At 37.6% G+C, this 22,985-nt stretch overlaps 51 non-coding genes across 51 annotated transcripts; all 51 read right to left on the bottom strand.

The window, feature by feature from the left end:
• Positions 1 to 174: 174 nt before the first annotated feature.
• On the bottom strand, positions 175 to 246 carry trnaf-gaa (transfer RNA phenylalanine (anticodon GAA)). The gene has a single exon. It is a non-coding gene; the product is annotated as a tRNA-Phe (tRNA).
• Positions 247 to 746: 500 nt separating this feature from the next.
• On the bottom strand, positions 747 to 819 carry trnaf-gaa (transfer RNA phenylalanine (anticodon GAA)). Its single transcript has one exon. It is a non-coding gene; the product is annotated as a tRNA-Phe (tRNA).
• Positions 820 to 909: 90 nt separating this feature from the next.
• On the bottom strand, positions 910 to 982 carry trnaf-gaa (transfer RNA phenylalanine (anticodon GAA)). Its single transcript has one exon. It is a non-coding gene; the product is annotated as a tRNA-Phe (tRNA).
• A 501-nt stretch (positions 983 to 1,483) lies between these two features.
• trnaf-gaa (transfer RNA phenylalanine (anticodon GAA)) lies at positions 1,484 to 1,556 on the bottom strand. Its single transcript has one exon. It is a non-coding gene; the product is annotated as a tRNA-Phe (tRNA).
• Positions 1,557 to 2,056: 500 nt separating this feature from the next.
• trnaf-gaa (transfer RNA phenylalanine (anticodon GAA)) lies at positions 2,057 to 2,129 on the bottom strand. The gene has a single exon. It is a non-coding gene; the product is annotated as a tRNA-Phe (tRNA).
• Positions 2,130 to 2,422: 293 nt separating this feature from the next.
• trnaf-gaa (transfer RNA phenylalanine (anticodon GAA)) lies at positions 2,423 to 2,495 on the bottom strand. Its single transcript has one exon. It is a non-coding gene; the product is annotated as a tRNA-Phe (tRNA).
• A 500-nt stretch (positions 2,496 to 2,995) lies between these two features.
• Positions 2,996 to 3,068, bottom strand: trnaf-gaa (transfer RNA phenylalanine (anticodon GAA)). Its single transcript has one exon. It is a non-coding gene; the product is annotated as a tRNA-Phe (tRNA).
• Positions 3,069 to 3,553: 485 nt separating this feature from the next.
• Positions 3,554 to 3,626, bottom strand: trnai-gau (transfer RNA isoleucine (anticodon GAU)). Its single transcript has one exon. It is a non-coding gene; the product is annotated as a tRNA-Ile (tRNA).
• Positions 3,627 to 4,470: 844 nt separating this feature from the next.
• trnaf-gaa (transfer RNA phenylalanine (anticodon GAA)) lies at positions 4,471 to 4,543 on the bottom strand. The gene has a single exon. It is a non-coding gene; the product is annotated as a tRNA-Phe (tRNA).
• A 500-nt stretch (positions 4,544 to 5,043) lies between these two features.
• On the bottom strand, positions 5,044 to 5,116 carry trnaf-gaa (transfer RNA phenylalanine (anticodon GAA)). The gene has a single exon. It is a non-coding gene; the product is annotated as a tRNA-Phe (tRNA).
• Positions 5,117 to 5,411: 295 nt separating this feature from the next.
• trnaf-gaa (transfer RNA phenylalanine (anticodon GAA)) lies at positions 5,412 to 5,484 on the bottom strand. Its single transcript has one exon. It is a non-coding gene; the product is annotated as a tRNA-Phe (tRNA).
• A 500-nt stretch (positions 5,485 to 5,984) lies between these two features.
• trnaf-gaa (transfer RNA phenylalanine (anticodon GAA)) lies at positions 5,985 to 6,057 on the bottom strand. The gene has a single exon. It is a non-coding gene; the product is annotated as a tRNA-Phe (tRNA).
• Positions 6,058 to 6,542: 485 nt separating this feature from the next.
• On the bottom strand, positions 6,543 to 6,615 carry trnai-gau (transfer RNA isoleucine (anticodon GAU)). Its single transcript has one exon. It is a non-coding gene; the product is annotated as a tRNA-Ile (tRNA).
• Positions 6,616 to 6,886: 271 nt separating this feature from the next.
• trnaf-gaa (transfer RNA phenylalanine (anticodon GAA)) lies at positions 6,887 to 6,958 on the bottom strand. The gene has a single exon. It is a non-coding gene; the product is annotated as a tRNA-Phe (tRNA).
• Positions 6,959 to 7,459: 501 nt separating this feature from the next.
• On the bottom strand, positions 7,460 to 7,532 carry trnaf-gaa (transfer RNA phenylalanine (anticodon GAA)). The gene has a single exon. It is a non-coding gene; the product is annotated as a tRNA-Phe (tRNA).
• A 500-nt stretch (positions 7,533 to 8,032) lies between these two features.
• trnaf-gaa (transfer RNA phenylalanine (anticodon GAA)) lies at positions 8,033 to 8,105 on the bottom strand. The gene has a single exon. It is a non-coding gene; the product is annotated as a tRNA-Phe (tRNA).
• Positions 8,106 to 8,400: 295 nt separating this feature from the next.
• Positions 8,401 to 8,473, bottom strand: trnaf-gaa (transfer RNA phenylalanine (anticodon GAA)). Its single transcript has one exon. It is a non-coding gene; the product is annotated as a tRNA-Phe (tRNA).
• Positions 8,474 to 8,973: 500 nt separating this feature from the next.
• On the bottom strand, positions 8,974 to 9,046 carry trnaf-gaa (transfer RNA phenylalanine (anticodon GAA)). Its single transcript has one exon. It is a non-coding gene; the product is annotated as a tRNA-Phe (tRNA).
• Positions 9,047 to 9,531: 485 nt separating this feature from the next.
• Positions 9,532 to 9,604, bottom strand: trnai-gau (transfer RNA isoleucine (anticodon GAU)). Its single transcript has one exon. It is a non-coding gene; the product is annotated as a tRNA-Ile (tRNA).
• A 271-nt stretch (positions 9,605 to 9,875) lies between these two features.
• On the bottom strand, positions 9,876 to 9,947 carry trnaf-gaa (transfer RNA phenylalanine (anticodon GAA)). Its single transcript has one exon. It is a non-coding gene; the product is annotated as a tRNA-Phe (tRNA).
• A 132-nt stretch (positions 9,948 to 10,079) lies between these two features.
• On the bottom strand, positions 10,080 to 10,152 carry trnaf-gaa (transfer RNA phenylalanine (anticodon GAA)). The gene has a single exon. It is a non-coding gene; the product is annotated as a tRNA-Phe (tRNA).
• Positions 10,153 to 10,284: 132 nt separating this feature from the next.
• trnaf-gaa (transfer RNA phenylalanine (anticodon GAA)) lies at positions 10,285 to 10,357 on the bottom strand. The gene has a single exon. It is a non-coding gene; the product is annotated as a tRNA-Phe (tRNA).
• Positions 10,358 to 10,652: 295 nt separating this feature from the next.
• On the bottom strand, positions 10,653 to 10,725 carry trnaf-gaa (transfer RNA phenylalanine (anticodon GAA)). The gene has a single exon. It is a non-coding gene; the product is annotated as a tRNA-Phe (tRNA).
• A 1,444-nt stretch (positions 10,726 to 12,169) lies between these two features.
• On the bottom strand, positions 12,170 to 12,242 carry trnaf-gaa (transfer RNA phenylalanine (anticodon GAA)). The gene has a single exon. It is a non-coding gene; the product is annotated as a tRNA-Phe (tRNA).
• Positions 12,243 to 12,537: 295 nt separating this feature from the next.
• Positions 12,538 to 12,610, bottom strand: trnaf-gaa (transfer RNA phenylalanine (anticodon GAA)). Its single transcript has one exon. It is a non-coding gene; the product is annotated as a tRNA-Phe (tRNA).
• Positions 12,611 to 12,740: 130 nt separating this feature from the next.
• On the bottom strand, positions 12,741 to 12,813 carry trnaf-gaa (transfer RNA phenylalanine (anticodon GAA)). The gene has a single exon. It is a non-coding gene; the product is annotated as a tRNA-Phe (tRNA).
• Positions 12,814 to 13,106: 293 nt separating this feature from the next.
• Positions 13,107 to 13,179, bottom strand: trnaf-gaa (transfer RNA phenylalanine (anticodon GAA)). Its single transcript has one exon. It is a non-coding gene; the product is annotated as a tRNA-Phe (tRNA).
• A 132-nt stretch (positions 13,180 to 13,311) lies between these two features.
• On the bottom strand, positions 13,312 to 13,384 carry trnaf-gaa (transfer RNA phenylalanine (anticodon GAA)). Its single transcript has one exon. It is a non-coding gene; the product is annotated as a tRNA-Phe (tRNA).
• Positions 13,385 to 14,230: 846 nt separating this feature from the next.
• On the bottom strand, positions 14,231 to 14,303 carry trnaf-gaa (transfer RNA phenylalanine (anticodon GAA)). Its single transcript has one exon. It is a non-coding gene; the product is annotated as a tRNA-Phe (tRNA).
• A 337-nt stretch (positions 14,304 to 14,640) lies between these two features.
• Positions 14,641 to 14,713, bottom strand: trnaf-gaa (transfer RNA phenylalanine (anticodon GAA)). The gene has a single exon. It is a non-coding gene; the product is annotated as a tRNA-Phe (tRNA).
• A 476-nt stretch (positions 14,714 to 15,189) lies between these two features.
• On the bottom strand, positions 15,190 to 15,262 carry trnaf-gaa (transfer RNA phenylalanine (anticodon GAA)). The gene has a single exon. It is a non-coding gene; the product is annotated as a tRNA-Phe (tRNA).
• Positions 15,263 to 15,394: 132 nt separating this feature from the next.
• On the bottom strand, positions 15,395 to 15,467 carry trnaf-gaa (transfer RNA phenylalanine (anticodon GAA)). Its single transcript has one exon. It is a non-coding gene; the product is annotated as a tRNA-Phe (tRNA).
• A 280-nt stretch (positions 15,468 to 15,747) lies between these two features.
• Positions 15,748 to 15,820, bottom strand: trnai-gau (transfer RNA isoleucine (anticodon GAU)). Its single transcript has one exon. It is a non-coding gene; the product is annotated as a tRNA-Ile (tRNA).
• A 271-nt stretch (positions 15,821 to 16,091) lies between these two features.
• On the bottom strand, positions 16,092 to 16,163 carry trnaf-gaa (transfer RNA phenylalanine (anticodon GAA)). Its single transcript has one exon. It is a non-coding gene; the product is annotated as a tRNA-Phe (tRNA).
• Positions 16,164 to 16,295: 132 nt separating this feature from the next.
• On the bottom strand, positions 16,296 to 16,368 carry trnaf-gaa (transfer RNA phenylalanine (anticodon GAA)). Its single transcript has one exon. It is a non-coding gene; the product is annotated as a tRNA-Phe (tRNA).
• A 132-nt stretch (positions 16,369 to 16,500) lies between these two features.
• Positions 16,501 to 16,573, bottom strand: trnaf-gaa (transfer RNA phenylalanine (anticodon GAA)). Its single transcript has one exon. It is a non-coding gene; the product is annotated as a tRNA-Phe (tRNA).
• A 295-nt stretch (positions 16,574 to 16,868) lies between these two features.
• trnaf-gaa (transfer RNA phenylalanine (anticodon GAA)) lies at positions 16,869 to 16,941 on the bottom strand. Its single transcript has one exon. It is a non-coding gene; the product is annotated as a tRNA-Phe (tRNA).
• A 132-nt stretch (positions 16,942 to 17,073) lies between these two features.
• Positions 17,074 to 17,146, bottom strand: trnaf-gaa (transfer RNA phenylalanine (anticodon GAA)). The gene has a single exon. It is a non-coding gene; the product is annotated as a tRNA-Phe (tRNA).
• A 293-nt stretch (positions 17,147 to 17,439) lies between these two features.
• On the bottom strand, positions 17,440 to 17,512 carry trnaf-gaa (transfer RNA phenylalanine (anticodon GAA)). Its single transcript has one exon. It is a non-coding gene; the product is annotated as a tRNA-Phe (tRNA).
• A 132-nt stretch (positions 17,513 to 17,644) lies between these two features.
• On the bottom strand, positions 17,645 to 17,717 carry trnaf-gaa (transfer RNA phenylalanine (anticodon GAA)). Its single transcript has one exon. It is a non-coding gene; the product is annotated as a tRNA-Phe (tRNA).
• Positions 17,718 to 18,563: 846 nt separating this feature from the next.
• Positions 18,564 to 18,636, bottom strand: trnaf-gaa (transfer RNA phenylalanine (anticodon GAA)). The gene has a single exon. It is a non-coding gene; the product is annotated as a tRNA-Phe (tRNA).
• Positions 18,637 to 18,973: 337 nt separating this feature from the next.
• On the bottom strand, positions 18,974 to 19,046 carry trnaf-gaa (transfer RNA phenylalanine (anticodon GAA)). The gene has a single exon. It is a non-coding gene; the product is annotated as a tRNA-Phe (tRNA).
• Positions 19,047 to 19,341: 295 nt separating this feature from the next.
• Positions 19,342 to 19,414, bottom strand: trnai-gau (transfer RNA isoleucine (anticodon GAU)). Its single transcript has one exon. It is a non-coding gene; the product is annotated as a tRNA-Ile (tRNA).
• Positions 19,415 to 19,685: 271 nt separating this feature from the next.
• trnaf-gaa (transfer RNA phenylalanine (anticodon GAA)) lies at positions 19,686 to 19,757 on the bottom strand. The gene has a single exon. It is a non-coding gene; the product is annotated as a tRNA-Phe (tRNA).
• Positions 19,758 to 19,889: 132 nt separating this feature from the next.
• On the bottom strand, positions 19,890 to 19,962 carry trnaf-gaa (transfer RNA phenylalanine (anticodon GAA)). The gene has a single exon. It is a non-coding gene; the product is annotated as a tRNA-Phe (tRNA).
• A 132-nt stretch (positions 19,963 to 20,094) lies between these two features.
• Positions 20,095 to 20,167, bottom strand: trnaf-gaa (transfer RNA phenylalanine (anticodon GAA)). Its single transcript has one exon. It is a non-coding gene; the product is annotated as a tRNA-Phe (tRNA).
• Positions 20,168 to 20,462: 295 nt separating this feature from the next.
• On the bottom strand, positions 20,463 to 20,535 carry trnaf-gaa (transfer RNA phenylalanine (anticodon GAA)). The gene has a single exon. It is a non-coding gene; the product is annotated as a tRNA-Phe (tRNA).
• Positions 20,536 to 21,979: 1,444 nt separating this feature from the next.
• Positions 21,980 to 22,052, bottom strand: trnaf-gaa (transfer RNA phenylalanine (anticodon GAA)). The gene has a single exon. It is a non-coding gene; the product is annotated as a tRNA-Phe (tRNA).
• Positions 22,053 to 22,184: 132 nt separating this feature from the next.
• Positions 22,185 to 22,257, bottom strand: trnaf-gaa (transfer RNA phenylalanine (anticodon GAA)). Its single transcript has one exon. It is a non-coding gene; the product is annotated as a tRNA-Phe (tRNA).
• Positions 22,258 to 22,389: 132 nt separating this feature from the next.
• trnaf-gaa (transfer RNA phenylalanine (anticodon GAA)) lies at positions 22,390 to 22,462 on the bottom strand. Its single transcript has one exon. It is a non-coding gene; the product is annotated as a tRNA-Phe (tRNA).
• A 295-nt stretch (positions 22,463 to 22,757) lies between these two features.
• trnaf-gaa (transfer RNA phenylalanine (anticodon GAA)) lies at positions 22,758 to 22,830 on the bottom strand. The gene has a single exon. It is a non-coding gene; the product is annotated as a tRNA-Phe (tRNA).
• Positions 22,831 to 22,985: the final 155 nt, after the last annotated feature.

The following is a 22,985-nucleotide window of genomic DNA, read 5'->3' as shown; positions in this document are numbered from 1 at the left end:
TAAAAAGCAGTGAGTAAATTGAACTTTAACACATGTTAGACACATGTAAATACCACACAAATCACATTCAACAAGAATAACTTAAAAAGCAGTGAGTAAATTAAACTTTAACACATGTTAGAAGATCAACAAACAAGTTTAAAAATGACCGTACAGGTAAGCCTGATGATCCGCTGCCGAAACCAGGGATCAAACCAGGGACATTTAGATCTTCAGTCTAACGCTCCCCAACTGAGCTATTTCGGCACGTTAATAGTCATACAAATCACATTCAAGAAGAATAACTTAAAAAGCAGTGAGTAAATTGAAATTTAACACACGTTAGATGATCAACCAACAGGTTTAAAAATGACCAAACAGGTTAGCCAGATGATCAGCTGCCGAAACCAGGGATCGAACCAGGTACATTTAGATTTTCAGTCTAACGCTCTCCCAACTGAGCTCTTTTGGCACATTAATAACCATATAAATCACATTCAACAAGAATAACTTAAAAAGCAGTGAGTAAATTGAAATAATGATCTGCTGCCGGATGATCTGCTGCCGAAACCAGTGATCAAAACAGGGACATTTAGATCTTCAGTCTAACGCTCTCCCAACTGAGCTATTTCGTCACATTAATAATCACACAAATCACATTCAACATGAATAACTTAAAAAGCAGTGAGTAATTTGAAATTTAACACATGTTAGTAGATCAACCAACAGGTTTAAAAATGACCAAACAGGTTAGCCTGATGATCAGCTGCCGAAACCAGGGATCGAACCAGGGACATTTAGATCTTCAGTCTAACGCTCTCCCAACTGAGCTATTTCGGCACATTAATAGTCATACAAATCACATTAAAGAAGAATAACTTAAAAAGCAGTGAGTAAATTGAAATAATGATCTGCTGCCGGATGATCAGCTGCCGAAACCAGGGATCGAACCAGGGACATTTAGATCTTCAGTCTAACGCTCTCCCAACTGAGCTATTTCGCCACATTAATAACCACACAAATCACATTCAACATGAATAACTTAAAAAGCAGTGAGTAATTTGAAATTTAACACATGTTAGTAGATCAACCAACAGGTTTAAAAATGACCAAACAGGTTAGCCAGATGATCAGCTGCCGAAACCAGGGATCGAACCAGGTACATTTAGATTTTCAGTCTAACGCTCTCCCAACTGAGCTCTTTTGGCACATTAATAACCATATAAATCACATTCAACAAGAATAACTTAAAAAGCAGTGAGTAAATTGAAATAATGATCTGCTGCCGGATGATCTGCTGCCGAAACCAGTGATCAAAACAGGGACATTTAGATCTTCAGTCTAAACGCTATCCCAACTGAGCTATTTCGTCACATTAATAACCATACAAATCACATTCAAGAAGAATAACTTAAAAAGCAGTGAGTAAATTGAAATTCAACACATGTTAGAAGATCAATCCACAGGTTTAAAAATGACCAAACAGGTTAGCCAGATGATCAGCTGCCGAAACCAGGGATCGAACCAGGGACATTTAGATCTTCAGTCTAACGCTCCCCCAACTGAGCTATTTCTGCACGTTAATAGTCATACAAATCACATTCAAGAAGAATAACTTAAAAAGCAGTGAGTAAATTGAAATTTAACACATGTTAGATGATCAACCAACAGGTTTAAAAATGACCAAACAGGTTAGCCAGATGAGCAGCTGCCGAAACCAGGGATCGAACCAGGTACATTTAGATTTTCAGTCTAACGCTCTCCCAACTGAGCTCTTTTGGCACATTAATAACCATACAAATCACATTCAAGAAGAATAACTTAAAAAGCTGTGAGTAAATTGAAATAATGATCTGCTGCCGAATGATCAGCTGCCGAAACCAGTGATCGAACCAGGGACATTTATATCTTCAGTCTAACGCTCTCCCAACTGAGCTATTTCGTCACATTAATAATCACACAAATCACATTCAACATGAATAACTTAAAAAGCAGTGAGTAATTTGAAATTTAACACATGTTAGTAGATCAACCAACAGGTTTAAAAATGACCAAACAGGTTAGCCTGATGATCAGCTGCCGAAACCAGGGATCGAACCAGGGACATTTAGATCTTCAGTCTAACGCTCTCCCAACTGAGCTATTTCGGCACGCTAATAGTCATACAAATCACATTCAAGAAGAATAACTTAAAAAGCAGTGAGTAAATTGAAATTTAACACGGTAGATGATCAACCAACAGGTTTAAAAATGACCAAACAGGTTAGCCAGATGATCAGCTGCCGAAACCAGGGATCAAACCAGGTACATTTAGATTTTCAGTCTAACGCTCTCCCAACTGAGCTCTTTTGGCACATTAATAACCATACAAATCACATTCAACAAGAATAACTTAAAAAGCTGTGAGTAAATTGAAATAATGATCTGATGCCGGATGATCAGCTGCCGAAACCAGGGATCGAACCAGGGACATTTAGATCTTCAGTCTAACGCTCTCCCAACTGAGCTATTTCGCCACATTAATAACCACACAAATCACATTTAACATGAATAACTTAAAAAGCAGTGAGTAATTTGAAATTTAACACATGTTAGTAGATCAACCAACAGGTTTAAAAATGACCAAACAGGTTAGCCAGATGATCAGCTGCCGAAACCAGGGATCGAACCAGGTACATTTAGATTTTCAGTCTAACGCTCTCCCAACTGAGCTCTTTTGGCACATTAATAACCATATAAATCACATTCAACAAGAATAACTTAAAAAGCAGTGAGTAAATTGAAATAATGATCTGCTGCCGGATGATCTGCTGCCGAAAACAGTGATCAAAACAGGGACATTTAGATCTTCAGTCTAACGCTATCCCAACTGAGCTATTTCGTCACATTAATAACCATACAAATCACATTCAAGAAGAATAACTTAAAAAGCAGTGAGTAAATTGAAATTCAACACATGTTAGAAGATCAATCCACAGGTTTAAAAATGACCAAACAGGTAAGCCTGATGATCAGCTGCCGAAACCAGGGATCGAACCAGGGACATTTAGATCTTCAGTCTAACGCTCCCTCAACTGAGCTATTTCGGCACGTTAATAGTCAAACAAATCACATTCAACAAGAATAACTTAAAATGCAGTGAGTAAATTAAAATTCAACACATGTTAGAAGATCAACCCACAGGTTTTAAATTTACCAATCAGGTTAACCTGATGATTAGCTACCGAAACCAGCGTTCGAACCAGGGACATATAGATCTTCAGTCTAACGCTCTCCCAACTGAGCTATTTCGGCACATTAATAACCATGCAAATCACATTCAAGAAGAATAACTTAAAAAGCAGTGAGTAAATTCAAATGATGATCAGCTGCCGAAGCTAGGGATCGAACCAGGGACATTTAGATCTACATTCTAACGCTCTCCCAACTGAGCTATTTCAGCACGTGAATAACCAAACAAATCACATTCAACAAGAATAACTTAAAAAGCAGTGAGTTAATTGAACTTTAACACATGTTAGAAGATCAACACACAGGTTTAAATATGACCGTACAGGTTAGCCTGATGAACAGCTGCCGAAACCAGGGTTCGAACCAGGAACATATAGATCATCAGTCTAACACTCTCACAACTGAGATATTTCGGCACATTAATAACCACACAAATCACATTCAACAAGAATAACGTAAAAAGCAGTGAGTAAATTGAAACTAAAAAAATGTTAGAACCATAGAAGATCAACTTAAAAAGCAGTGAGTAAATTGAACTTTAACACATGTTAGACACATGTAAATACCACACAAATCACATTCAACAAGAATAACTTAAAAAGCAGTGAGTAAATTAAACTTTAACACATGTTAGAAGATCAACAAACAAGTTTAAAAATGACCGTACAGGTAAGCCTGATGATCCGCTGCCGAAACCAGGGATCAAACCAGGGACATTTAGATCTTCAGCCTAACGCTCCCCAACTGAGCTATTTCGGCACGTTAATAGTCATACAAATCACATTCAAGAAGAATAACTTAAAAAGCAGTGAGTAAATTGAAATTTAACACACGCTAGATGATCAACCAACAGGTTTAAAAATGACCAAACAGGTTAGCCAGATGATCAGCTGCCGAAACCAGGGATCGAACCAGGTACATTTAGATTTTCAGTCTAACGCTCTCCCAACTGAGCTCTTTTGGCACATTAATAACCATATAAATCACATTCAACAAGAATAACTTAAAAAGCAGTGAGTAAATTGAAATAATGATCTGCTGCCGGATGATCTGCTGCTGAAACCAGTGATCAAAACAGGGACATTTAGATCTTCAGTCTAAACGCTATCCCAACTGAGCTATTTCGTCACATTAATAACCATACAAATCACATTCAAGAAGAATAACTTAAAAAGCAGTGAGTAAATTGAAATTCAACACATGTTAGAAGATCAATCCACAGGTTTAAAAATGACCAAACAGGTTAGCCAGATGATCAGCTGCCGAAACCAGGGATCGAACCAGGGACATTTAGATCTTCAGTCTAACGCTCCCCCAACTGAGCTATTTCTGCACGTTAATAGTCATACAAATCACATTCAAGAAGAATAACTTAAAAAGCAGTGAGTAAATTGAAATTTAACACATGTTAGATGATCAACCAACAGGTTTAAAAATGACCAAACAGGTTAGCCAGATGAGCAGCTGCCGAAACCAGGGATCGAACCAGGTACATTTAGATTTTCAGTCCAACGCTCTCCCAACTGAGCTCTTTTGGCAAATTAATAACCATACAAATCACATTCAAGAAGAATAACTTAAAAAGCTGTGAGTAAATTGAAATAATGATCTGCTGCCGAATGATCAGCTGCCGAAACCAGTGATCGAACCAGGGACATTTATATCTTCAGTCTAACGCTCTCCCAACTGAGCTATTTCGTCACATTAATAATCACACAAATCACATTCAACATGAATAACTTAAAAAGCAGTGAGTAATTTGAAATTTAACACATGTTAGTAGATCAACCAACAGGTTTAAAAATGACCAAACAGGTTAGCCTGATGATCAGCTGCCGAAACCAGGGATCGAACCAGGGACATTTAGATCTTCAGTCTAACGCTCTCCCAACTGAGCTATTTCGGCACGTTAATAGTCATACAAATCACATTCAAGAAGAATAACTTAAAAAGCAGTGAGTAAATTGAAATTTAACACATGTTAGATGATCAACCAACAGGTTTAAAAATGACCAAACAGGTTAGCCAGATGATCAGCTGCCGAAACCAGGGATCAAACCAGGTACATTTAGATTTTCAGTCTAACGCTCTCCCAACTGAGCTCTTTTGGCACATTAATAACCATACAAATCACATTCAACAAGAATAACTTAAAAAGCTGTAAGTAAATTGAAATAAAGATCTGCTACCGGATGATCAGCTGCCGAAACCAGGGATCGAACCAGGGACATTTAGATCTTCAGTCTAACGCTCTCCCAACTGAGCTATTTCGGCACATTAATAATCACACAAATCACATTCAACATGAATAACTTAAAAAGCAGTGAGTTATTTGAAATTTAACACATGTTAGTAGATCAACCAACAGGTTTAAAAATGACCAAACAGGTTAGCCTGATGATCAGCTGCCGAAACCAGGGATCGAACCAGGTACATTTAGATTTTCAGTCTAACGCCCTCCCAACTGAGCTCTTTTGGTAGATTAATAACCATATAAATCACATTCAACAAGAATAACTTAAAAAGCAGTGAGTAAATTGAAATAATGATCTGCTGCCGGATGATCTGCTGCCGAAAACAGTGATCAAAACAGGGACATTTAGATCTTCAGTCTAACGCTATCCCAACTGAGCTATTTCGTCACATTAATAACCATACAAATCACATTCAAGAAGAATAACTTAAAAAGCAGTGAGTAAATTGAAATTCAACACATGTTAGAAGATCAATCCACAGGTTTAAAAATGACCAAACAGGTAAGCCTGATGATCAGCTGCCGAAACCAGGGATCGAACCAGGGACATTTAGATCTTCAGTCTAACGCTCCCTCAACTGAGCTATTTCGGCACGTTAATAGTCAAACAAATCACATTCAACAAGAATAACTTAAAATGCAGTGAGTAAATTAAAATTCAACACATGTTAGAAGATCAACCCACAGGTTTTAAATTTACCAATCAGGTTAACCTGATGATTAGCTACCGAAACCAGCGTTCGAACCAGGGACATATAGATCTTCAGTCTAACGCTCTCCCAACTGAGCTATTTCGGCACATTAATAACCATGCAAATCACATTCAAGAAGAATAACTTAAAAAGCAGTGAGTAAATTCAAATGATGATCAGCTGCCGAAGCTAGGGATCGAACCAGGGACATTTAGATCTACATTCTAACGCTCTCCCAACTGAGCTATTTCAGCACGCGAATAACCAAACAAATCACATTCAACAAGAATAACTTAAAAAGCAGTGAGTTAATTGAACTTTAACACATGTTAGAAGATCAACACACAGGTTTAAATATGACCGTACAGGTTAGCCTGATGAACAGCTGCCGAAACCAGGGTTCGAACCAGGAACATATAGATCATCAGTCTAACACTCTCACAACTGAGATATTTCGGCACATTAATAACCACACAAATCACATTCAACAAGAATAACGTAAAAAGCAGTGAGTAAATTGAAACTAAAAAAATGTTAGAACCATAGAAGATCAACTTAAAAAGCAGTGAGTAAATTGAACTTTAACACATGTTAGACACATGTAAATACCACACAAATCACATTCAACAAGAATAACTTAAAAAGCAGTGAGTAAATTAAACTTTAACACATGTTAGAAGATCAACAAACAAGTTTAAAAATGACCGTACAGGTAAGCCTGATGATCCGCTGCCGAAACCAGGGATCAAACCAGGGACATTTAGATCTTCAGTCTAACGCTCCCCAACTGAGCTATTTCGGCACGTTAATAGTCAAACAAATCACATTCAAGAAGAATAACTTAAAAAGCAGTGAGTAAATTGAAATTTAACACACGTTAGATGATCAACCAACAGGTTTAAAAATGACCAAACAGGTTAGCCAGATGATCAGCTGCCGAAACCAGGGATCGAACCAGGTACATTTAGATTTTCAGTCTAACGCTCTCCCAACTGAGCTCTTTTGGCACATTAATAACCATATAAATCACATTCAACAAGAATAACTTAAAAAGCAGTGAGTAAATTGAAATAATGATCTGTTGCCGGATGATCTGCTGCTGAAACCAGTGATCAAAACAGGGACATTTAGATCTTCAGTCTAAACGCTATCCCAACTGAGCTATTTCGTCACATTAATAACCATACAAATCACATTCAAGAAGAATAACTTAAAAAGCAGTGAGTAAATTGAAATTCAACACATGTTAGAAGATCAATCCACAGGTTTAAAAATGACCAAACAGGTTAGCCAGATGATCAGCTGCCGAAACCAGGGATCGAACCAGGGACATTTAGATCTTCAGTCTAACGCTCCCCCAACTGAGCTATTTCTGCACGTTAATAGTCATACAAATCACATTCAAGAAGAATAACTTAAAAAGCAGTGAGTAAATTGAAATTTAACACATGTTAGATGATCAACCAACAGGTTTAAAAATGACCAAACAGGTTAGCCAGATGAGCAGCTGCCGAAACCAGGGATCGAACCAGGTACATTTAGATTTTCAGTCCAACGCTCTCCCAACTGAGCTCTTTTGGCACATTAATAACCATACAAATCACATTCAAGAAGAATAACTTAAAAAGCTGTGAGTAAATTGAAATAATGATCTGCTGCCGAATGATCAGCTGCCGAAACCAGTGATCGAACCAGGGACATTTATATCTTCAGTCTAACGCTCTCCCAACTGAGCTATTTCGTCACATTAATAATCACACAAATCACATTCAACATGAATAACTTAAAAAGCAGTGAGTAATTTGAAATTTAACACATGTTAGTAGATCAACCAACAGGTTTAAAAATGACCAAACAGGTTAGCCTGATGATCAGCTGCCGAAACCAGGGATCGAACCAGGGACATTTAGATCTTCAGTCTAACGCTCTCCCAACTGAGCTATTTCGGCACGTTAATAGTCATACAAATCACATTCAAGAAGAATAACTTAAAAAGCAGTGAGTAAATTGAAATTTAACACATGTTAGATGATCAACCAACAGGTTTAAAAATGACCAAACAGGTTAGCCAGATGATCAGCTGCCGAAACCAGGGATCAAACCAGGTACATTTAGATTTTCAGTCTAACGCTCTCCCAACTGAGCTCTTTTGGCACATTAATAACCATACAAATCACATTCAACAAGAATAACTTAAAAAGCTGTAAGTAAATTGAAATAAAGATCTGCTACCGGATGATCAGCTGCCGAAACCAGGGATCGAACCAGGGACATTTAGATCTTCAGTCTAACGCTCTCCCAACTGAGCTATTTCGGCACATTAATAATCACACAAATCACATTCAACATGAATAACTTAAAAAGCAGTGAGTTATTTGAAATTTAACACATGTTAGTAGATCAACCAACAGGTTTAAAAATGACCAAACAGGTTAGCCTGATGATCAGCTGCTGAAACCAGGGATCGAACCAGGTACATTTAGATTTTCAGTCTAACGCCCTCCCAACTGAGCTCTTTTGGTAGATTAATAACCATATAAATCACATTCAACAAGAATAACTTAAAAAGCAGTGAGTAAATTGAAATAATGATCTGCTGCCGGATGATCTGCTGCCGAAAACAGTGATCAAAACAGGGACATTTAGATCTTCAGTCTAACGCTATCCCAACTGAGCTATTTCGTCACATTAATAACCATACAAATCACATTCAAGAAGAATAACTTAAAAAGCAGTGAGTAAATTGAAATTCAACACATGTTAGAAGATCAATCCACAGGTTTAAAAATGACCAAACAGGTAAGCCTGATGATCAGCTGCCGAAACCAGGGATCGAACCAGGGACATTTAGATCTTCAGTCTAACGCTCCCTCAACTGAGCTATTTCGGCACGTTAATAGTCAAACAAATCACATTCAACAAGAATAACTTAAAATGCAGTGAGTAAATTAAAATTCAACACATGTTAGAAGATCAACCCACAGGTTTTAAATTTACCAATCAGGTTAACCTGATGATTAGCTACCGAAACCAGCGTTCGAACCAGGGACATATAGATCTTCAGTCTAACGCTCTCCCAACTGAGCTATTTCGGCACATTAATAACCATGCAAATCACATTCAAGAAGAATAACTTAAAAAGCAGTGAGTAAATTCAAATGATGATCAGCTGCCGAAGCTAGGGATCGAACCAGGGACATTTAGATCTACATTCTAACGCTCTCCCAACTGAGCTATTTCAGCACGTGAATAACCAAACAAATCACATTCAACAAGAATAACTTAAAAAGCAGTGAGTTAATTGAACTTTAACACATGTTTGAAGATCAACACACAGGTTTAAATATGACCGTACAGGTTAGCCTGATGAACAGCTGCCGAAACCAGGGTTCGAACCAGGAACATATAGATCATCAGTCTAACACTCTCACAACTGAGATATTTCGGCACATTAATAACCACACAAATCACATTCAACAAGAATAACGTAAAAAGCAGTGAGTAAATTGAAACTAAAAAAATGTTAGAACCATAGAAGATCAACTTAAAAAGCAGTGAGTAAATTGAACTTTAACACATGTTAGACACATGTAAATACCACACAAATCACATTCAACAAGAATAACTTAAAAAGCAGTGAGTAAATTAAACTTTAACACATGTTAGAAGATCAACAAACAGGTTTAAAAATGACCGTACAGGTAAGCCTGATGATCCGCTGCCGAAACCAGGGATCAAACCAGGGACATTTAGATCTTCAGTCTAACGCTCCCCAACTGAGCTATTTCGGCACGTTAATAGTCATACAAATCACATTCAAGAAGAATAACTTAAAAAGCAGTGAGTAAATTGAAATTTAACACACGTTAGATGATCAACCAACAGGTTTAAAAATGACCAAACAGGTTAGCCAGATGATCAGCTGCCGAAACCAGGGATCGAACGAGGGACATTTAGATCTTCAGTCTAACGCTCTCCCAACTGAGCTATTTCGGCACATTAATAATCACACAAATCACATTCAACATGAATAACTTAAAAAGCAGTGAGTAATTTGAAATTTAACACATGTTAGTAGATCAACCAACAGGTTTAAAAATGACCAAACAGGTTAACCTGATGATCAGCTGCCGAAACCAGGGATCGAACCAGGGACATTTAGATCTTCAGTCTGACGCTCTCCCAACTGAGCTATATCGGCACGTTAATAGTCGTACAAATCACATTCAAGAAGAATAACTTAAAAAGCAGTGAGTAAATTGAAATTTAACACATGTTAGATGATCAACCAACAGGTTTAAAAATGACCAAACAGGTTAGCCAGATGATCAGCTGCCGAAACCAGGGATCGAACCAGGTACATTTAGATTTTCAGTCTAACGCTCTCCCAACTGAGCTCTTTTGGCACATTAATAACCTTACAAATCACATTCAACAAGAATAACTTAAAAAGCTGTGAGTAAATTGAAATAATGATCTGCTGCCGGATGATCAGCTGCCGAAACCAGGGATCGAACCAGGGACATTTAGATCTTCAGTCTAACGCTGTCCCAACTGAGCTATTTCGGCACATTAATAACCACACAAATAACATTCAACATGAATAACTTAAAAAGCAGTGAGTAATTTGAAATTTAACACATGTTAGTAGATCAACCAACAGGTTTAAAAATGACCAAATAGGTTAGCCAGATGATCAGCTGCCGAAACCAGGGATCGAACCAGGTACATTTAGATTTTCAGTCTAACGCTCTCCCAACTGAGCTCTTTTTGCACATTAACAACCATATAAATCACATTCAACAAGAATAACTTAAAAAGCAGTGAGTAAATTGAAATAATGATCTGCTGCCGGATGATCTGCTGCCGAAACCAGTGATCAAAACAGGGACATTTAGATCTTCAGTCTAAACGCTATCCCAACTGAGCTATTTCGTCACATTAATAACCATACAAATCACATTCAAGAAGAATAACTTAAAAAGCAGTGAGTAAATTGAAATTCAACACATGTTAGACGATCAATCCACAGGTTTAAAAATGACCAAACAGGTTAGCCAGATGATCAGCTGCCGAAACCAGGAATCGAACCAGTGACATTTAGATCTTCAGTCTAACGCTCCCCCGACTGAGCTATTTCTGCACGTTAATAGTCATACAAATCACATTCAAGAAGAATAACTTAAAAAGCAGTGAGTAAATTGAAATTTAACACATGTTAGTAGATCAACCAACAGGTTTAAAAATGACCAAACAGGTTAGCCAGATGATCAGCTGCCGAAACCAGGGATCAAACCAGGTACATTTAGATTTTCAGTCTAACGCTCTCCCAACTGAGCTCTTTTGGCACATTAATAACCATATAAATCACATTCAACAAGAATAACTTAAAAAGCAGTGAGTAAATTGAAATAATGATCTGCTGCCGGATGATCTGCTGCCGAAACCAGTGATCAAAACAGGGACATTTAGATCTTCAGTCTAAACGCTATCCCAACTGAGCTATTTCGTCACATTAATAACCATACAAATCACATTCAAGAAGAATAACTTAAAAAGCAGTGAGTAAATTGAAATTCAACACATGTTAGAAGATCAATCCACAGGTTTAAAAATGACCAAACAGGTTAGCCAGATGATCAGCTGCCGAAACCAGGGATCCAACCAGGTACATTTAGATTTTCAGTCTAACGCTCTCCCAACTGAGCTCTTTTGGCACATTAATAACCATATAAATGACATTCAACAAGAATAACTTGAAAAGCAGTGAGTAAATTGAAATAATGATCTGCTGCCGGATGATCTGCTGCCGAAACCAGTGATCAAAACAGGGACATTTAGATCTTCAGTCTAAACGCTATCCCAACTGAGCTATTTCGTCACATTAATAACCATACAAATCACATTCAAGAAGAATAACTTAAAAAGCAGTGAGTAAATTGAAATTCAACACATGTTAGAAGATCAATCCACAGGTTTAAAAATGACCAAACAGGTTAGCCAGATGATCAGCTGCCGAAACCAGGAATCGAACCAGGGACATTTAGATCTTCAGTCTAACGCTCCCCCGACTGAGCTATTTCTGCACGTTAATAGTCATACAAATCACATTCAAGAAGAATAACTTAAAAAGCAGTGAGTAAATTGAAATTTAACACATGTTAGATGATCAACCAACAGGTTTAAAAATGACCAAACAGGTTAGCCAGATGAGCAGCTGCCGAAACCAGGGATCGAACCAGGTACATTTAGATTTTCAGTCTAACGCTCTCCCAACTGAGCTCTTTTGGCACATTTATAACCATACAAATCACATTCAACAAGAATAACTTAAAAAGCTGTGAGTAAATTGAAATAATGATCTGCTGCCGAATGATCAGCTGCCGAAACCAGTGATCGAACCAGGGACATTTATATCTTCAGTCTAACGCTCTCCCAACTGAGCTATTTCGGCACATTAATAATCACACAAATCACATTCAACATGAATAACTTAAAAAGCAGTGAGTAATTTGAAATTTAACACGTTAGTAGATCAACCAACAGGTTTAAAAATGACCAAACAGGTTAGCCTGATGATCAGCTGCCGAAACCAGGGATCGAACCAGGGACATTTAGATCTTCAGTCTAACGCTCTCCCAACTGAGCTATTTCGGCATGTTAATATTCATACAAATCACATTCAAGAAGAATAACTTAAAAAGCAGTGAGTAAATTGAAATTTAACACGTTAGATGATCAACCAACAGGTTTAAAAATGACCAAACAGGTTAGCCAGATGATCAGCTGCCGAAACCAGGGATCGAACCAGGTACATTTAGATTTTCAGTCTAACGCTCTCCCAACTGAGCTCTTTTGGCACATTAATAACCATACAAATCACATTCAACAAGAATAACTTAAAAAGCTGTGAGTAAATTGAAATAATGATCTGCTGCCGAATGATCAGCTGCCGAAACCAGTGATCGAACCAGGGACATTTAGATCTTCAGTCTAACGCTCTCCCAACTGAGCTATTTCGGCACATTAATAATCACACAAATAAAATTCAACATGAATAACTTAAAAAGCAGTGAGTAATTTGAAATTTAACACATGTTAGTAGATCAACCAACAGGTTTAAAAATGACCAAATAGGTTAGCCTGATGATCAGCTGCCGAAACCAGGGATCAAACCAGGGACATTTAGATCTTCAGTCTAACGCTCTCCCAACTGAGCTATTTCGGCACGTTAATAGTCATACAAATCACATTCAAGAAGAATAACTTAAAAGCAGTGAGTAAATTGAAATTTAACACTTTGGATGATCAACCAACAGGTTTAAAAATGACAAAAACAGGTTAGCCAGATGATCAGCTGCCGAAACCAGGGATCGAACCAGGTACATTTAGATTTTCAGTCTAACGCTCTCCCAACTGAGCTCTTTTGGCACATTAATAACCATACAAATCACATTCAACAAGAATAACTTAAAAAGCTGTGAGTAAATTGAAATAATGATCTGCTGCCGGATGATCAGCTGCCGAAACCAGGGATCTTCAGTCTAACGCTCTCCCAACTGAGCTATTTCGGCACATTAATAACCACACAAATCACATTCAACATGAATAACTTAAAAAGCAGTGAGTAAATTGAAATTTAACACATGTTAGTAGATCAACCAACAGGTTTAAAAATGACCAAACGGGTTAGCCAGATGATCAGCTGCCGAAACCAGGGATCGAACCAGGTACAATTAGATTTTCAGTCTAACGCTCTCCCAACTGAGCTCTTTTGGCACATTAATAACCATATAAATCACATTCCACAAGAATAACTTAAAAAGCATTGAGTAAATTGAAATAACGATCTGCTGCCGGATGATCTGCTGCCGAAACCAGTGATCAAAACAGGGACATTTAGATCTTCAGTCTAACGCTCTCCCAACTGAGCTATTTCTACACGTTAATAGTCATACAAATCACATTCAAGAAGAATAACTTAAAAAGCAGTGAGTAAATTGAAATTTAACTCATGTTAGATGATCAACCAACAGGTTTAAAAATGACCAAACAGGTTAGCCAGATGATCAGCTGCCGAAACCAGGGATCGAACCAGGTACATTTAGATTTTCAGTCTAACGCTCTCCCAACTGAGCTATTTCGGCACATTAATAATCACACAAATCACATTCAACATGAATAACTTAAAAAGCAGTGAGTAATTTGAAATTTAACACATGTTAGTAGATCAACCAACAGGTTTAAAAATGACCAAACAGGTTAGCCTGATGATCTGCTGCCGAAACCAGTGATCGAACCAGGGACATTTAGATCTTCAGTCTAACGCTATCCCAACTGAGCTATTTCGTCACATTAAGAACCATACAAATCACATTCAAGAAGAATAACTTAAAAAGCAGTGAGTAAATTGAAATTCAACACATGTTAGAAGATCAATCCACAGGTTTAAAAATGACCAAACAGGTAAGCCTGATGATCAGCTGCCGAAACCAGGGATCGAACCAGGGACATTTAGATCTTCAGTCTAACGCTCTCCCAACTGAGCTATTTCGGCACACTAATAACCGCACAAATCACATTCAACAAGAATAATTTAAAAAGCAGTGAGTAAATTGAAATTTAACACATGTTAGAAGATCAACCAACAGGTTTAAATATGACCGTACAGGTTAGCCTGATAAACACCTGCCGAAACCAGGGTTCGAACCAGGAACATTTAGATCATCAGTCTAACACTCTCACAGCTCAGATATTTCGGCACATTAATAACCACACAAATCACATTCAACAAGAATAACTTAAAAAGCAGTGAGTAAATTGAAACTAAAAAAATGTTAGAACCATAGAAGATCAACTTAAAAAGCAGTGAGTAAATTGAACTTTAACACATGTTAGACACATGTAAATACCACACAAATCACATTCAACAAGAATAACTTAAAAAGCAGTGAGTAAATTAAACTTTAACACATGTTAGAAGATCAACCAACAGGTTTAAAAATGACCGTACAGGTAAGCCTGATGATCAGCTGCCGAAACCAGGGATCGAACCAGGGACATTTAGATCTTCAGTCTAACGCTCCCTCAACTGAGCTATTTCGGCACGTTAATAGTCAAACAAATCACATTCAACAAGAATAACTTAAAATGCAGTGAGTAAATTAAAATTCAACACATGTTAGAAGATCAACACACAGGTTTAAATATGACCGTACAGGTTAGCCTGATGAACAGCTGCCGAAACCAGCGTTCGAACCAGGGACATATAGATCTTCAGTCTAACGCTCTCCCAACTGAGCTATTTCGGCACATTAATAACCATGCAAATCACATTCAAGAAGAATAACTTAAAAAGCAGTGAGTAAATTCAAATGATGATCAGCTGCCGAAGCTAGGGATCGAACCAGGGACATTTAGATCTACATTCTAACGCTCTCCCAACTGAGCTATTTCAGCACGTGAATAACCAAACAAATCACATTCAACAAGAATAACTTAAAAAGCAGTGAGTTAATTGAACTTTAACACATGTTAGAAGATCAACACACAGGTTTAAATATGACCGTACAGGTTAGCCTGATGAACAGCTGCCGAAACCAGGGTTCGAACCAGGAACATATAGATCATCAGTCTAACACTCTCACAACTGAGATATTTCGGCACATTAATAACCACACAAATCACATTCAACAAGAATAACGTAAAAAGCAGTGAGTAAATTGAAACTAAAAAAATGTTAGAACCATAGAAGATCAACTTAAAAAGCAGTGAGTAAATTGAACTTTAACACATGTTAGACACATGTAAATACCACACAAATCACATTCAACAAGAATAACTTAAAAAGCAGTGAGTAAATTAAACTTTAACACATGTTAGAAGATCAACAAACAGGTTTAAAAATGACCAGACAGGTAAGACTGATGATCCGCTGCCGAAACCAGGGATCAAACCAGGGACATTTAGATCTTCAGTCTAACGCTCCCCAACTGAGCTATTTCGGCACGTTAATAGTCATACAAATCACATTCAAGAAGAATAACTTAAAAAGCAGTGAGTAAATTGAAATTTAACACACGTTAGATGATCAACCAACAGGTTTAAAAATGACCAAACAGGTTAGCCAGATGATCAGCTGCCGAAACCAGGGATCGAACCAGGGACATTTAGATCTTCAGTCTAACGCTCTCCCAACTGAGCTATTTCGGCACATTAATAATCACACAAATCACATTCAACATGAATAACTTAAAAAGCAGTGAGTAAATTGAAATTCAACACATGTTAGAAGATCAATCCACAGGTTTAAAAATGACCAAACAGGTTAGCCAGATGATCAGCTGCCGAAACCAGGAATCGAACCAGGGACATTTAGATCTTCAGTCTAACGCTCCCCCGACTGAGCTATTTCTGCACGTTAATAGTCATACAAATCACATTCAAGAAGAATAACTTAAAAAGCAGTGAGTAAATTGAAATTTAACACATGTTAGATGATCAACCAACAGGTTTAAAAATGACCAAACAGGTTAGCCAGATGAGCAGCTGCCGAAACCAGGGATCGAACCAGGTACATTTAGATTTTCAGTCTAACGCTCTCCCAACTGAGCTCTTTTGGCACATTAATAACCATACAAATCACATTCAACAAGAATAACTTAAAAAGCTGTGAGTAAATTGAAATAATGATCTGCTGCCGAATGATCAGCTGCCGAAACCAGTGATCGAACCAGGGACATTTATATCTTCAGTCTAACGCTCTCCCAACTGAGCTATTTCGGCACATTAATAATCACACAAATCACATTCAACATGAATAACTTAAAAAGCAGTGAGTAATTTGAAATTTAACACATGTTAGTAGATCAACCAACAGGTTTAAAAATGACCAAACAGGTTAGCCTGATGATCAGCTGCCGAAACCAGGGATCGAACCAGGGACATTTAGATCTTCAGTCTAACGCTCTCCCAACTGAGCTATTTCGGCATGTTAATATTCATACAAATCACATTCAAGAAGAATAACTTAAAAAGCAGTGAGTAAATTGAAATTTAACACGTTAGATGATCAACCAACAGGTTTAAAAATGACCAAACAGGTTAGCCAGATGATCAGCTGCCGAAACCAGGGATCGAACCAGGTACATTTAGATTTTCAGTCTAACGCTCTCCCAACTGAGCTCTTTTGGCACATTAATAACCATACAAATCACATTCAACAAGAATAACTTAAAAAGCTGTGAGTAAATTGAAATAATGATCTGCTGCCGAATGATCAGCTGCCGAAACCAGTGATCGAACCAGGGACATTTAGATCTTCAGTCTAACGCTCTCCCAACTGAGCTATTTCGGCACATTAATAATCACACAAATAAAATTCAACATGAATAACTTAAAAAGCAGTGAGTAATTTGAAATTTAACACATGTTAGTAGATCAACCAACAGGTTTAAAAATGACCAAATAGGTTAGCCTGATGATCAGCTGCCGAAACCAGGGATCAAACCAGGGACATTTAGATCTTCAGTCTAACGCTCTCCCAACTGAGCTATTTCGGCACGTTAATAGTCATACAAATCACATTCAAGAAGAATAACTTAAAAGCAGTGAGTAAATTGAAATTTAACACTTTGGATGATCAACCAACAGGTTTAAAAATGACAAAAACAGGTTAGCCAGATGATCAGCTGCCGAAACCAGGGATCGAACCAGGTACATTTAGATTTTCAGTCTAACGCTCTCCCAACTGAGCTCTTTTGGCACATTAATAACCATACAAATCACATTCAACAAGAATAACTTAAAAAGCTGTGAGTAAATTGAAATAATGATCTGCTGCCGGATGATCAGCTGCCGAAACCAGGGATCTTCAGTCTAACGCTCTCCCAACTGAGCTATTTCGGCACATTAATAACCACACAAATCACATTCAACATGAATAACTTAAAAAGCAGTGAGTAAATTGAAATTTAACACATGTTAGTAGATCAACCAACAGGTTTAAAAATGACCAAACGGGTTAGCCAGATGATCAGCTGCCGAAACCAGGGATCGAACCAGGTACAATTAGATTTTCAGTCTAACGCTCTCCCAACTGAGCTCTTTTGGCACATTAATAACCATATAAATCACATTCCACAAGAATAACTTAAAAAGCATTGAGTAAATTGAAATAACGATCTGCTGCCGGATGATCTGCTGCCGAAACCAGTGATCAAAACAGGGACATTTAGATCTTCAGTCTAACGCTCTCCCAACTGAGCTATTTCTGCACGTTTATAGTCATACAAATCACATTCAAGAAGAATAACTTAAAAAGCAGTGAGTAAATTGAAATTTAACTCATGTTAGATGATCAACCAACAGGTTTAAAAATGACCAAACAGGTTAGCCAGATGATCAGCTGCCGAAACCAGGGATCGAACCAGGTACATTTAGATTTTCAGTCTAACGCTCACCCAACTGAGCTATTTCGGCACATTAATAATCACACAAATCACATTCAACATGAATAACTTAAAAAGCAGTGAGTAATTTGAAATTTAACACATGTTAGTAGATCAACCAACAGGTTTAAAAATGACCAAACAGGTTAGCCTGATGATCTGCTGCCGAAACCAGTGATCGAACCAGGGACATTTAGATCTTCAGTCTAACGCTATCCCAACTGAGCTATTTCGTCACATTAAGAACCATACAAATCACATTCAAGAAGAATAACTTAAAAAGCAGTGAGTAAATTGAAATTCAACACATGTTAGAAGATCAATCCACAGGTTTAAAAATGACCAAACAGGTAAGCCTGATGATCAGCTGCCGAAACCAGGGATCGAACCAGGGACATTTAGATCTTCAGTCTAACGCTCTCCCAACTGAGCTATTTCGGCACACTAATAACCGCACAAATCACATTCAACAAGAATAATTTAAAAAGCAGTGAGTAAATTGAAATTTAACACATGTTAGAAGATCAACCAACAGGTTTAAATATGACCGTACAGGTTAGCCTGATAAACACCTGCCGAAACCAGGGTTCGAACCAGGAACATTTAGATCATCAGTCTAACACTCTCACAGCTCAGATATTTCGGCACATTAATAACCACACAAATCACATTCAACAAGAATAACTTAAAAAGCTGTGAGTAAATTGAAATAATGATCTGCTGCCGAATGAACAGCTGCCGAAACCAGGGTTCGAACCAGGAACATATAGATCATCAGTCTAACACTCTCACAACTGAGATATTTCGGCACATTAATAACCACACAAATCACATTCAACAAGAATAACGTAAAAAGCAGTGAGTAAATTGAAACTAAAAAAATGTTAGAACCATAGAAGATCAACTTAAAAAGCAGTGAGTAAATTGAACTTTAACACATGTTAGACACATGTAAATACCACACAAATCACATTCAACAAGAATAACTTAAAAAGCAGTGAGTAAATTAAACTTTAACACATGTTAGAAGATCAACAAACAGGTTTAAAAATGACCGTACAGGTAAGCCTGATGATCCGCTGCCGAAACCAGGGATCAAACCAGGGACATTTAGATCTTCAGTCTAACGCTCCCCAACTGAGCTATTTCGGCACGTTAATAGTCATACAAATCACATTCAAGAAGAATAACTTAAAAAGCAGTGAGTAAATTGAAATTTAACACACGTTAGATGATCAACCAACAGGTTTAAAAATGACCAAACAGGTTAGCCAGATGATCAGCTGCCGAAACCAGGGATCGAACCAGGGACATTTAGATCTTCAGTCTAACGCTCTCCCAACTGAGCTATTTCGGCACATTAATAATCACACAAATCACATTCAACATGAATAACTTAAAAAGCAGTGAGTAATTTGAAATTTAACACATGTTAGTAGATCAACCAACAGGTTTAAAAATGACCAAACAGGTTAGCCTGATGATCAGCTGCCGAAACCAGGGATCGAACCAGGGACATTTAGATCTTCAGTCTGACGCTCTCCCAACTGAGCTATTTCGGCACGTTAATAGTCGTACAAATCACATTCAAGAAGAATAACTTAAAAAGCAGTGAGTAAATTGATATTTAACACATGGTAGATGATCAACCAACAGGTTTAAAAATGACCAAACAGGTTAGCCAGATGATCAGCTGCCGAAACCAGGGATCGAACCAGGTACATTTAGATTTTCAGTCTAACGCTCTCCCAACTGAGCTCTTTTGGCACATTAATAACCTTACAAATCACATTCAACAAGAATAACTTAAAAAGCTGTGAGTAAATTGAAATAATGATCTGCTGCCGGATGATCAGCTGCCGAAACCAGGGATCGAACCAGGGACATTTAGATCTTCAGTCTAACGCTGTCCCAACTGAGCTATTTCGGCACATTAATAACCACACAAATCACATTCAACATGAATAACTTAAAAAGCAGTGAGTAATTTGAAATTTAACACATGTTAGTAGATCAACCAACAGGTTTAAAAATGACCAAATAGGTTAGCCAGATGATCAGCTGCCGAAACCAGGGATCGAACCAGGTACATTTAGATTTTCAGTCTAACGCTCTCCCAACTGAGCTCTTTTTGCACATTAATAACCATATAAATCACATTCAACAAGAATAACTTAAAAAGCAGTGAGTAAATTGAAATAATGATCTGCTGCCGGATGATCTGCTGCCGAAACCAGTGATCAAAACAGGGACATTTAGATCTTCAGTCTAAACGCTATCCCAACTGAGCTATTTCGTCACATTAATAACCATACAAATCACATTCAAGAAGAATAACTTAAAAAGCAGTGAGTAAATTGAAATTCAACACATGTTAGACGATCAATCCACAGGTTTAAAAATGACCAAACAGGTTAGCCAGATGATCAGCTGCCGAAACCAGGAATCGAACCAGGGACATTTAGATCTTCAGTCCAACGCTCCCCCGACTGAGCTATTTCTGCACGTTAATAGTCATACAAATCACATTCAAGAAGAATAACTTAAAAAGCAGTGAGTAAATTGAAATTTAACACATGTTAGTAGATCAACCAACAGGTTTAAAAATGACCAAACAGGTTAGCCAGATGATCAGCTGCCGAAACCAGGGATCAAACCAGGTACATTTAGATTTTCAGTCTAACGCTCTCCCAACTGAGCTCTTTTGGCACATTAATAACCATATAAATCACATTCAACAAAAATAACTTAAAAAGCAGTGAGTAAATTGAAATAATGATCTGCTGCCGGATGATCTGCTGCCGAAACCAGTGATCAAAACAGGGACATTTAGATCTTCAGTCTAAACGCTATCCCAACTGAGCTATTTCGTCACATTAATAACCATACAAATCACATTCAAGAAGAATAACTTAAAAAGCAGTGAGTAAATTGAAATTCAACACATGTTAGAAGATCAATCCACAGGTTTAAAAATGACCAAACAGGTTAGCCAGATGATCAGCTGCCGAAACCAGGGATCCAACCAGGTACATTTAGATTTTCAGTCTAACGCTCTCCCAACTGAGCTCTTTTGGCACATTAATAACCATATAAATCACATTCAACAAGAATAACTTAAAAAGCAGTGAGTAAATTGAAATAATGATCTGCTGCCGGATGATCTGCTGCCGAAACCAGTGATCAAAACAGGGACATTTAGATCTTCAGTCTAAACGCTATCCCAACTGAGCTATTTCGTCACATTAATAACCATACAAATCACATTCAAGAAGAATAACTTAAAAAGCAGTGAGTAAATAGAAATTCAACACATGTTAGAAGATCAATCCACAGGTTTAAAAATGACCAAACAGGTTAGCCAGATGATCAGCTGCCGAAACCAGGAATCGAACCAGGGACATTTAGATCTTCAGTCTAACGCTCCCCCGACTGAGCTATTTCTGCACGTTAATAGTCATACAAATCACATTCAAGAAGAATAACTTAAAAAGCAGTGAGTAAATTGAAATTTAACACATGTTAGATGATCAACCAACAGGTTTAAAAATGACCAAACAGGTTAGCCAGATGAGCAGCTGCCGAAACCAGGGATCGAACCAGGGACATTTAGATCTTCAGTCTAACGCTCTCCCAACTGAGCTATTTCGGCACATTAATAATCACACAAATCACATTCAACATGAATAACTTAAAAAGCAGTGAGTAATTTGAAATTTAACACATGTTAGTAGATCAACCAACAGGTTTAAAAATGACCAAACAGGTTAGCCTGATGATCAGCTGCCGAAACCAGGGATCGAACCAGGGACATTTAGATCTTCAGTCTGACGCTCTCCCAACTGAGCTATTTCGGCACGTTAATAGTCGTACAAATCACATTCAAGAAGAATAACTTAAAAAGCAGTGAGTAAATTGAAATTTAACACATGGTAGATGATCAACCAACAGGTTTAAAAATGACCAAACAGGTTAGCCAGATGATCAGCTGCCGAAACCAGGGATCGAACCAGGTACATTTAGATTTTCAGTCTAACGCTCTCCCAACTGAGCTCTTTTGGCACATTAATAACCTTACAAATCACATTCAACAAGAATAACTTAAAAAGCTGTGAGTAAATTGAAATAATGATCTGCTGCCGGATGATCAGCTGCCGAAACCAGGGATCGAACCAGGGACATTTAGATCTTCAGTCTAACGCTGTCCCAACTGAGCTATTTCGGCACATTAATAACCACACAAATCACATTCAACATGAATAACTTAAAAAGCAGTGAGTAATTTGAAATTTAACACATGTTAGTAGATCAACCAACAGGTTTAAAAATGACCAAATAGGTTAGCCAGATGATCAGCTGCCGAAACCAGGGATCGAACCA

Source organism: Gadus morhua, chromosome 17, assembly GCF_902167405.1.
Source record: "Gadus morhua chromosome 17, gadMor3.0, whole genome shotgun sequence".
NCBI lineage: Eukaryota > Metazoa > Chordata > Actinopteri > Gadiformes > Gadidae > Gadus > Gadus morhua.
The sequence above is the reverse complement of the archived record's forward strand: the minus strand, read 5'-3'. Positions and strand labels throughout refer to the sequence as shown.